Source organism: Lygodium microphyllum, chromosome 14 (genome assembly GCF_053477565.2).
Source record: "Lygodium microphyllum isolate KBCC chromosome 14, Lygodium_microphyllum_v1.1.10, whole genome shotgun sequence".
Taxonomy (NCBI): domain Eukaryota; kingdom Viridiplantae; phylum Streptophyta; class Polypodiopsida; order Schizaeales; family Lygodiaceae; genus Lygodium; species Lygodium microphyllum.
This window is the reverse complement of record NC_141148.1, coordinates 81482738-81493840: the sequence shown is the minus strand read 5'-3', so window position 1 is coordinate 81493840 and position 11103 is coordinate 81482738. Positions and strand designations below refer to the sequence as shown.

At 42.3% G+C, this 11103-nt stretch overlaps 1 long non-coding RNA gene across 1 annotated transcript; it reads left to right on the top strand.

The window, feature by feature from the left end:
* The first annotated feature begins 6506 nt into the window (after nt 1-6506).
* LOC148025769 (uncharacterized) lies at nt 6507-8249 on the top strand. The gene is made up of 3 exons (XR_015693020.1): nt 6507-7659; nt 7755-7856; nt 7948-8249. It is a non-coding gene; the product is annotated as an uncharacterized LOC148025769 (long non-coding RNA).
* The last annotated feature ends 2854 nt before the right edge of the window (nt 8250-11103 follow it).

Genomic DNA, 11103 nt, shown 5'->3' with positions numbered 1-11103 from the left:
TCATTGCTAGGGCCTAGTAACCTAGACGCAGCCTCGATAGGGAAGAAGAGCCGGAGGTGAAGGAAGAAGAAAAGTGAAGTAAAGGTCATGCTGAAAACCGAGAGAGCAACGACACTACTTATTGGAAAGAAAGTCACAGATGTTGAGGCAAAAACATCCGCTCCAAAGACTGTAGAGAAAGGGAGTGCTAAGGTAGAGAAGTAGCCCAACTCGAAGTGCCAACTCGAAGCCATAGAAAAGGTCAAGGAGTGGGTGAAAGGAGCCCAAGAACACCTAAAGGATGCAGATCCCATATTGGAAGACGAAATCGATGATCTCTCTAGTGTAAGCACGCCAGTCTCACCCATACGACCAAGGGACACATCTGTACCACACGTTGTGCCGCCTATAGACGGAGCTTGAACACTACAAACTGGCAAACCATTTGAGGACATTGGCCAAGGAGCACAGAATTAGGAGAGAAGCAGCTAGCAATCTTCTCACAAGACTAGTGACCACCCCTATAACTTTGAGCCTAGGAGATCTGCTTAGGCAGCATCTAACACTATGGCAGGAGCTAAAGCAATAGGTGAAAGGATCGCTAGAGCAAACAGGAGTTGACTTGCAAGACCACGATATAGCAACACAAATACTGAGCCTGATGCTACACTTAGTACCCAAGTCCTTGCATGTTAATGCTTTTTGGGAAGGCACATAGGTGCCCGCGATCTTATCAGTCCTAGCTCTAGATGATACCACGAGGAAAGGGATTATAGACATGGGGGTAGGAGTCAGTATGCTTAGCCACGTAGTACTCCAGGATTGGGGTAACCCACCTGTCAAGAATGCTCGATTCAATGTCACACTGGCTAACAGAACGAAAGTAAAGCCATCCAAAGTGTTGAAAAATTGGCCATTGAGGATTGCATGAGTCTAGTTCTTGGTGGACTTCATAGTCATGAAAGGAGTGGACTATGATATCCTGTTAGGCCGACCCTAGATGCACAATGCACAAGTCATAGAAGACTGGGGGAACGGTCTAATATTCTTAGGCAATCGAGCAGAAGTGATGAGAGTAGAGATGGATACTTGAAAGACTATGCCAACCGCCTAGACACCATCTCAACCATGCTGCTAAAGGGTGATGCGCAAGTTAGAAAATCTTACGGGCCACTGACCAATTATATCCATGGGCGATCCACCTTTGTCACATTCCACCTCCCAAACAACAAACAAGACCTCCACGAGATCTTAGAGTACCTAACGGACAAGTTAGCTGCTAGTAACTCAACAACTGCAAATCTTAAACCACTCAAGGATCTCTTGGATGAACCCAAGTGGCAATGGATCAAGGTGCACGATCTAAACTTTATGTACAATTGGGGCTTAGTCACTGATGACAAAAAAACATAGTATCAAGACCTAGGAGATGTCAAGCAACCGGACGAGGATAGTTTAGATGATGAGTATGAAGATTATTGTTCCTTTAGTGACGAGAACAAAGAAGAAATCGACACGATAGAGTATGACACTAATGAGGGACATGTGATTGAACAAATACGGGCAGAATCCAAACCACAGAAGAAAAACATCTTTAGAATCGACACTACAAGGATATAGGGGCATAGTGACAGGTAGTTGTGATGCATATTAGCAGCGTCAACGCAAATAGCGACGACACTCAAAGAAAAAAAAGCATACGAAATCCAAGCATGGCATTTTTCCGCAAAGAGAGAAAGAGATCGTGCCTTTGGGAGGGAGAGGGAAAGGAAGAGAGAAAGAGAGAGAAGGAGAGCTTCTCACCGCCACTGCCACCATTCGCGAAGAAGAGGAGAAAGTGCATGAAGTAAGAAGAGTAGTTGTCGCAAAGAATCCATCCTGGGGCATTTGCGGTGAGTACATTGCTCCCTCTTGGTTTGTTCTTGTTCTTTATTCTTTTCTTTTGTTTGTTTTTGTTGAGAACGAGATGCATTGAGGGAGAAAGAGAGGAAATGAGAGAGGGAGAAGAAGAAAGGAAAAGGAAAAGAGAACGAGAGAGAGAGAGAGAGAGAGAGAGAGAGAGAATAAACATGAAAGATAACAAATAAAGAGAGAAAGAGAGAGAGGGAGAGAGGGAGGGAGGGAGAGAGGAAAATGAGTGAGAAAACATGAGGGGTGGAGATAAACAAAAAGAGGGTTTGTCGCAAACAGAGAGAATAAACATGAAAGATAACCAAGAAATGGGGCAAGAGAGAGAGAGAGGGGGGGAGGGAGAGAGGAGAATGAGTGAGAAAACACAAGGGGGTGGAGAGAAACAAAGAGAGGGGCAACAAAGCAAGAGAGAGAGAGAAAGAAAGAGAAGGCGGAGAGAACATAAAACGAAGAGTACAAAGAGAGGAGGAGAAGAAAACCAAGACTTTACTTGACGATAATTTTATTGAGTTACAAGAAAAGAAATCCCTTCTCAAACAAATTGAGAAAGAAAAAGAGAATGAGCACAAAAACCAATTGTTTATCGTAACGTAGAAAAAATGGAAAACGATGATGGTCGTGATGTTCAAGATCGCAAGGTGTATCTTAATCAGTGTGTCCTGTATCCTTGCTCTCAATGCAAGCTAGCAATCAAATGAAAGCATCGCTTGTCTATAGAACACATAAGATGCTTCAGTGAGTTTCAATCGGAGATCATTGATTAGGCGATCTCAGACTTTGAGAAAACTATAACAAAAATGTGTATCAATCATGTCTTATATTCACAAACTAATTGAATATCATATACAAAAACATTAGACGCGGTCGTAAAATTTATACAGGGAGGTGACGTCTCATCCCAAGGAGGAATGCACCTATTGTGGCTAGTTAGAAGAGTTTGTGGGCATACGATGGATGGAGTGCTTGAGCCAATCCACCACTTGGAAGGCATGACCCAGTCTATACCGTTAATACCAGAGGAGATAGATAGCCTTTCAGACTTTTCTACAATCTTGGAGCCTAAGATGGAGGCAATAATCGATGCATTGATACCCATGGATGTCGAGACATCTAATCTGCTAAGAGAGGAAGCATCCATACCATTATATGATGGGTGTCGAGTATCTCACATGAAGACGATGCTTGCACTCCTAAGTGTGCAAGCAAAATACGGGTGAAGCGATGTGAGTATGATCGAGTTATTCAGGTACCTTCTAGGTACGCTTCGTCGATTTCTTTTCGGCACCATTATAAAAAACAATTGTGATTTTTCAATATGTTTTATGATTTCTTTTCAGGTTTCTAAAGTATCATATATTACCACTTGAAAATACCATGCATGAGTCTTGTGATGTGCGGGACATGTTTTTTGAAAGCGTGGTATGGACTACCACAACATCCATGCATGTGTCAACGATTGCGTGCTGTTTCGAGGAGAGTACAAGACTATGTAGACATGCCCAAAGTGTGGTGCTAATATATATTAACAAGACTTGAAAGAGTAAACCATCCCTCTGAAAGTTCTTAGACACTTTTCACTTATCCCCCGTATATGTTATATGTTTTGTACGTTGGACATGGCAAGCTTTACAATGTGACATGCGCATAATAGATCCATAGATGAAGTCCAACGAATATCAGTGGATTCACGCATATGAAGCCACATTGACTTTACTTTTTCAAGCTTTGCACAAGAGCTAAAGAATCTTCAGCTCGGTCTTGCTATGGATGGTGTGAACCCATTCGATCTTTGCTCAACTTCTTACAGTGTATGGCATGTAGTCCTTGTTAACTACAACATGCCGTCATGGCTTTCTACGAAGAAAGGACACCTGATCCTTAGCTTGCTCATTCCTGGCCGCTATAAAGTCAAGAATATGGATGTCTATCTCCATCCATTAGTCGATGAGCTTAAGATTTTGTGGGAGGAGGGGGTCGCCGTGGAAGACATGAGCAAGCGTGATGGTTGATGGTCCACCAATATACGAGCCATTCTTATGTGAACCATGCATGCTTTTTCGGAATTCGAGGAGTGCTCAGGTAAGTAGGCTTCCATTCTTGTTGGTCATATCTATCGTAGCTCGTTCAAGTTTGTGATCACTAAATAGAGGTGTTGGGGCAGATTTGGTTACCTCAAGTTCTCATGCATATCCATTGTGTGGGCCACAGTTAGACTCCCGAATGTCACGAACCATGAAGAAGATGGTATATCAAGGGCACATCTCTTTCATACCGGAGGATCATGAACTGAATGAAGGTTTTCTTGAACAACCTCCAGCACGAATGAACGCCCAAAGTTGGTATGAGTTGAAAATGGTCCACATGAAGTCACGTCCAAATGGAATGCAATGGTTATTTATTTTCTACAAGTTGCCATATTGGACCCACTTATAGATCAACCACTTGTTGGATCCCATGCATATTTTCAACCACTTGTTGGACCCACTTATAGATCAACCACTTGTTGGATCCCATGCATATTTTCAAGAATGTAGGCAACTTACTATGGGACCACATCACAGGAAAGAGAGACATTGTAGGGGCACGAATGGATTTGAAGGAGGTAGGCAAGATGGAGATGCTTTGGCCACAATCAAGGCCACATTAGAGAGCTGATTGGTCGCTTGCAACTACCTCACACTGCTTGGGTTTTGTTCACTAAAGAAGAGCACATTGTGAAACCAAATTATTAGGTCTATCCGCACTCCAACACGTATGATCCATTCTCTCAGATCCGTTTTTTCTAAAGATGACCAACTATCAGGGCTAAAATCCCATGATTGGTATAAGATATGGCAGGTTTGTACTACAAATGGATTGTAAGTGGCCTGCGTATTTTGCTATTTAGAGTTTAGTCGGTTTTCGTAATGCTTCTTCATTTGTGGTAGTTTATACTACCAACCATCGATCGCAGGATGCCTTACTCCAGAAATATGCAGTGCGACTTACATGTTGTCAAATTTAGTGCAATGGATCTCACAGAAGGAGATCAAGACATCCTCTATTGAAACCGCAAGGTGGGGAGCAGTGGAAATGGTCTGTCTCTTTGAGAAGTATCTTCCCACCAGCATGCTCACGATACAAACCCACCTCCTGGTGCATCTTGTAGATGAAGTGTGGAGATTGCGGGACCTGTCCATATGCGATGGATGTTCTTCTTGGAGCGCTTCATGGAAAGCTTGAAAGGCTTTGTGCAACAACGAGCTCGGCCAAAAGGTAGCATGGCTGAAGGTTGGTTGGTGTCTGAGGTGTTAGTGCATATTTCACAGTATGGCTACCAACAATGGATTCAGACAACAGTATGCTATGGTCACTGAAGGATGATGATAGACTGACCGGAGATGTGGTGGTTGGAAATAGGATAGAAAAAAGAATGGGTGTAGCAATGGAGGAGAAAGTGAATCGTTTTTGTATGTTGCACCATGTATCCATGGAGACATGGCTTACTAGGTTGTACGAGCAAGCCAGGAAAGATTGGAAAGAAACACGATCAAAATTTTGATGCAGTATGCATCATCGACTGATTCAATATCTTGAGGGCATGGAGGAGATGCTGTGGTTGATGTCTATGTGATGGTTACATGGAGCTTTGATTGCAGTCTCTCGCGAAGGGGTGAAGGTCTCTATTGAGGAGTGGGAATTCTCAAGGGGATGTAGTCCAAACGTGACCACATGTTTTATAAGTTGTCATATATAGATTTTATATGTGACAACTAATCTAATCGTTTCAATGTATAGTACAAAATATACGGTGCGACATGGTTGTGTGAGCAACATTTCCGCGTTGAGTGCATCGATAAAATGTGCTCCACAATGGATTGTGGTGTCATGGCAAAGTCCGAGCAAAAGAGCCGACGGCGAGCCACGAATCCAAACATCGTTATAGATGAGATGGAGTATTTTGGAAACTTGCAAAGTGTTATCACAGTGGATTACCGTAGCTTCTCCACCATGATCATATTTTATGGTGCATCAGTTCAAAGTGGTACTAGAAGGAGCCAGGGCAACCATTCGACGAGGTCCATTTGGATTTCTCAAAATAGATTCCGAAAAAAGATAGACAAATCTACGCATCACGTTTGTCTTATAGGCCCATTGTGAACAGGTGCATAAATTATTATTTTTTAAATTTTATTACGACATGGTATATGTCACAAATGTCAAATCTCTCTGTATGTGATTTTGAACATGTAATTTTCTATCAAAACCCCTGACAACCTCGATGGTGGTATGTTGTGCCTTCAGCTCCCTAAAGTGCGAGAGTGTATGATGAAAGCAATGTTCCCAGCGTAAATGAGGACAATATGCAGATGGAGGGGTTGATATTGGAAGGGGTGGAGGTCGAAGATGGCTTTGAGCATGTAGAGAAGGCAGAATTGGGTAACAATGACGAAAAGATAGGAGGCCAAGAATTCTTTGAAAATGAGGTGGACTCATCCTTTTGTAGTGACTTGTCTATCGACCTTCCAATGTATGCGAAGTTGTGTGAGGAGATTGATATGGGACCATAGGCTATGTCATACTTGCAACATTTGCCTACACAATTCGTTGATGAATCGCTTATAAGGGTACTCTAGAATATGCATTTTAAGTAACATCATTTTTTTAAGAGTTATATTACTGTGCTTTGCTTGAATCTTTATATTGATTATACTAACATCACTTTTTGTCTGTGCAGGTGACCTTTGACGATATTTTGGAGAGCATGATGAGTTGAGGGATGATCGATGAGGAGTTGCAAGATATATTCACACATATGTCTCCATATCAGATGGCTTGATTCAGGGATATAGCAGGAGCTGTCTCAGACACCATCAGGCCGTTCCGTTAGATCTATATCGACACACTCTGATACTTCAGTTTCTAGTAGATGAGGTTGACGCTCTAGCGGATGGAGAGAGTGGCTTTGGGGGATGTTGCAGAGACGTGGATGCAATGAGCCCATGGTCGACTCGAGATATAGGTGCTACTCCTCGCTCTCGTTCAGGTTTGAGAGAGGGTGGCTTAGGTGGTTGTTGTGGAGGTACTGATATAGCGTCTCCATCTCATCATTCTGGTGGAGTTGTGTCACTCGTAGGATTTGTTATACTTGTGGAGACGTCTACTCCAATGACTAGCTTTTGCTAAGCCATTTGTAGGTGGCATCCCTATGGGTGCTACTCCAAGAGATACCACCCACGTGGGTACACCAGATGTACATGGGTCTCCTGGTTATGCCCAAGAGCACGGTCGTAGGTGGGAGATGACACATCTTAGACATACCCCAGAGGGGTATGGATACATTGTAGATGACATGACAAGAGCCGTGATCATGAATAATGAGGGGAGGAGGGTGATGGCTTATATGAGAGAGTTGTACCAATAAGTTTTTCAGCGCAATGTCTTGGACCATTGGAAGAATATATGCGAGGGAAGCAAGGACTACATATTAGCATCTTTGCATGAGGAGTTTCCAGTACCCACCGTGGTAGAGAGGTTTTCCACAGGCTGGATGATGGAGTGCATGCGTGCCTACATGTCACACAGATGATCGGCCACATGCAAGGTACTCAAGAGTGGCACCTCGAAGCCCAAGTGGCTCGACGTAGATGACTGGCGGAGACTCAGGGAGGAGGCTATAAATTCTCGGGATGTTGGAGACACTAGCGCGAGGCAATGAGGGCATGACTGGAGGCAGGGGTGGTCCATCATCTTGGGAGTGATAGCCACAGGACTTATCTAGAGGACTTTGTAAGTTTTTCTTTTGTTCTTATCACTTTCTTTTTTACAATATCACTTGTGTTGGCAATCATGTTTCTAACAATTGTATTTTATTTTCTTTGCAGCACTCCATTATAAATCATGATCCCACCGGTCTAGAGACTCGATATCCAGAGAGACCCAGTCTCACTGCATTGATCGATAAACTGTATGCACATGGCGGCCCAGTAAGTCACTCATCTTTCTTGTCAGTAGTTACTATTTTTACTAAAATGCATTATGTATGGTGGACTGATGTGTAGTTGTTTTTTCTTGTAGACTCCATTTGATGGTCCTTTGCGTTGGGACAAGCTTTTGGATGGTGAGGATCTATAGCTCGCACTTGGATTCATGAAGCACACATCCTCTTCATTTTTGATCCTGTGATTTATACATGCATCTTCTATGTACTATGTTATTATCATCCTTTGTATCTTGCCATGATTCCATGAGTTTTCATCAGCGATCTTGTATTTATTCCATGTTTTAGTCTTGTGGGCTCTAGTACATTTTGGGCTCATTTTGACAACCTATGTACACTTAACATGTAATCCATTTGTAGAATGCAAATAATCTCTGTAACCGTCGATATTAGCGTCGTAAATTTACTACATGCATTACTATTGGTGTTACAATATGCATTGCAAACTGTCACTACTAGCATAGGTATTTGTGTCACTTTTTGCGACGCAATACCGACGCAAATACTGACATCGATAGCGGCGATTCCATGGAGACGCTAATATCAACATATTTAGCGATGACAGGGAAAAAAAATTTGATGAATAATTTCATCCCTTTGAACGTCGGTATAAGGCCTATATCTTATAGTGCGAGAAAAGAGTCATGTGAATGGATTGTGATTGCACCTGGTTAGAGCACATATGAACGATTGGTTATGAATGAGCGGGTCTTGCCCAACCAAATACCACACTAATATTCAAAATGGAATCACCATCGGAGCTACGAACTCTAGGAGAGACTCCCTCTTCTAGCAAAAATGGAGAGTTTGATTTCAAGTCAAAGGTAAGCTCGGACAGTGATCCTGATATACCGCGACCACCTAAGACCAAATGCACCAAGGGAGACCTAGTAGTACACCCAAGGCACCGAAGGTTGAAGGAGGAAAGAAGGAAATATCCTAGGAATTTGCAAAAGCTGAGGAACAAAGTGTTGAGATATTTGCAATCACACCTACTTCAGTCTCTTTAGATGGAGCAGTAAGGGCTCAGGACAAGAATCCCATAAGCATAGTAGGAGGATGTGCTGCCTAGAATTTCCTATAAAGCATTGTACTTGCTTGTCACTTTTATATATGATGAATGCAATATCATGATGCTTTTCCATTTCAGTTAGTGTCTTGTTCATTGTTAGTCTTGTACACAAGATTGTGTTTATGAGTCCAAGCTTCCATCTTGGAGCCTAATTCACTTGTGTCTTGGAACCTAATTCACTTGTGTAATAGGTCAAGTCTGTCTATGTCATCATGATCTTAATCTTCATCTTCCATCCACCATAGCATCTGCCATGCTCTAGATCCCGCGTCTTTTAACATGGTATCAGAGCCCAATCAGGCATGGCACTACGTCTCCAACTCTCTTTTACTGTCATGTAGCTTGACTTGAGCTCATGGCTTGAGCTCAATCCCCCAGCTTAGGATCTTATCTCCCACTTTCTCACTGCCTTGCTTGGCAGCCATAGCCACCCTGATTTAAGCTCTTAGATCTCTTCAACTAGAAAAGATCTTAACGTGCTTCCTTCTGGAGATCTCTACTCTTGCTCCTGGAGCTCCCCTCTGTCATCTCAAAGCTCAGCATTAGGCCAACTATAGCTCAGCATTGTCAACTCTGTCAACTTCTGTTCTATGTAACCTCCATAGCCAGACAGAACCTGTTGTACTTGGAGCTTCTTGATCTCCTTCTACAAGCCACATCTTAAGTCGATTTCTTCTAGGGACATCTCCCCTAGGTCAGGGTGCTCTGCTCATCACCTAAGAAGTTGACATTAGCATATATATGGCTTGGCATTCACATAAATGGAAGCCCCTGAATCTATGAGCCAAAATTGAGTACACCCTGACAAAGAATCAATGAGCTATGAAGTATCAAGAGAAGAAGCTGCAATTATAAAATCATACAACATTAATCTCTTCAATCTTAACATTGGACTTGCTAGAGATAATGACACGATCATCATCTTTGTCCTATACTTTACCCTTGCTCTTTTCTTTGTGCTTGTCCTTGCGCATCTTATGGCACTGTGGTTGAATATGCCCTACTTTCCCACAGTAATGATAAGTCAATAAGAACTTACAGTCAGGGTACTTACTACAAGATTTTCCACGTGACTAAGAGCGAGACTATTGAGAGTTTCTCCCTCAATGGTCATTACCACCCCTACCATTATTGTCTCTAACTGTCAAAGCATGATTGAGAACTATCAAAGGATCAGTGTGTCACATTGAGGTACATCTTATAGGCATAAGCATCATGAATGAAATGGGTCTCACAGGTAATCGAAGAGACCAACTAAAGGCACAAAACGGACTGAGCAATGTAACAAAAGCTCAGTACATAGCCAACCAAGATGCATACATCACTGACAGCATCATAACATAGATAAGTGATGATCCAAAAGTAATGTTAGGTTAGCCCATTAAGCATCAACAACATACATAAAGCATGATGAGAGCATGTATATGTCACCAAGTCCCATGGTCTCACTGTAAGACCCTCAAGCTCAACTACGTAACCAAATACTCAATGTTATATCCAAGTGTCAAGTAGTGGCTCCCACTAGAACAACAGTCGAATGGTAGATGAGCAAACAAAGCTCAAAACATCATGTAGAAAGCATCCATACATCCAAGATCCAAGTAGCATATATCTGGGAGCATCCGACCCAAGTAACTTGCAAAGCTCTTACTGGAGTGTCAAATAACCATACATAACAGTGAATGACAACCAATGTCAAGATTCAAAGCTCCAATATCAATTCAAAAGCAATGTGAGAGTATGGCAAAGCATGTAACATGAACCATAAGCATCAATATATCAAACCTTGAATAGTCAATTAAGCACTCGGGAGCAATAGACACATATTTCACTGATGAAATGAGATTCAGCCCTAGTTATTACAATAGTAAAAAAATCTCTATAAAACTTAGCAAAAGAGTTCTTAAATCAATTTCGTAGTATTCCAATACATTGGCATAGCATCCCCAGATGATCTGGCATCAGATAGACATCCCTGGAAGCATAAGTGACCTCCAAACAATGAATGAAGTGTTGTCTTGAATTGTATGACAGCAAACTATCACAAACGGTGAATCACTGGCTGATGCCGATAGCTCCAACTAATAGCCAATGCCGAATACAAGTGCCAAGAGGTGTTGCCAATGATCACCAGGGATGCCAAGAGTGCCAAACTTGTGAG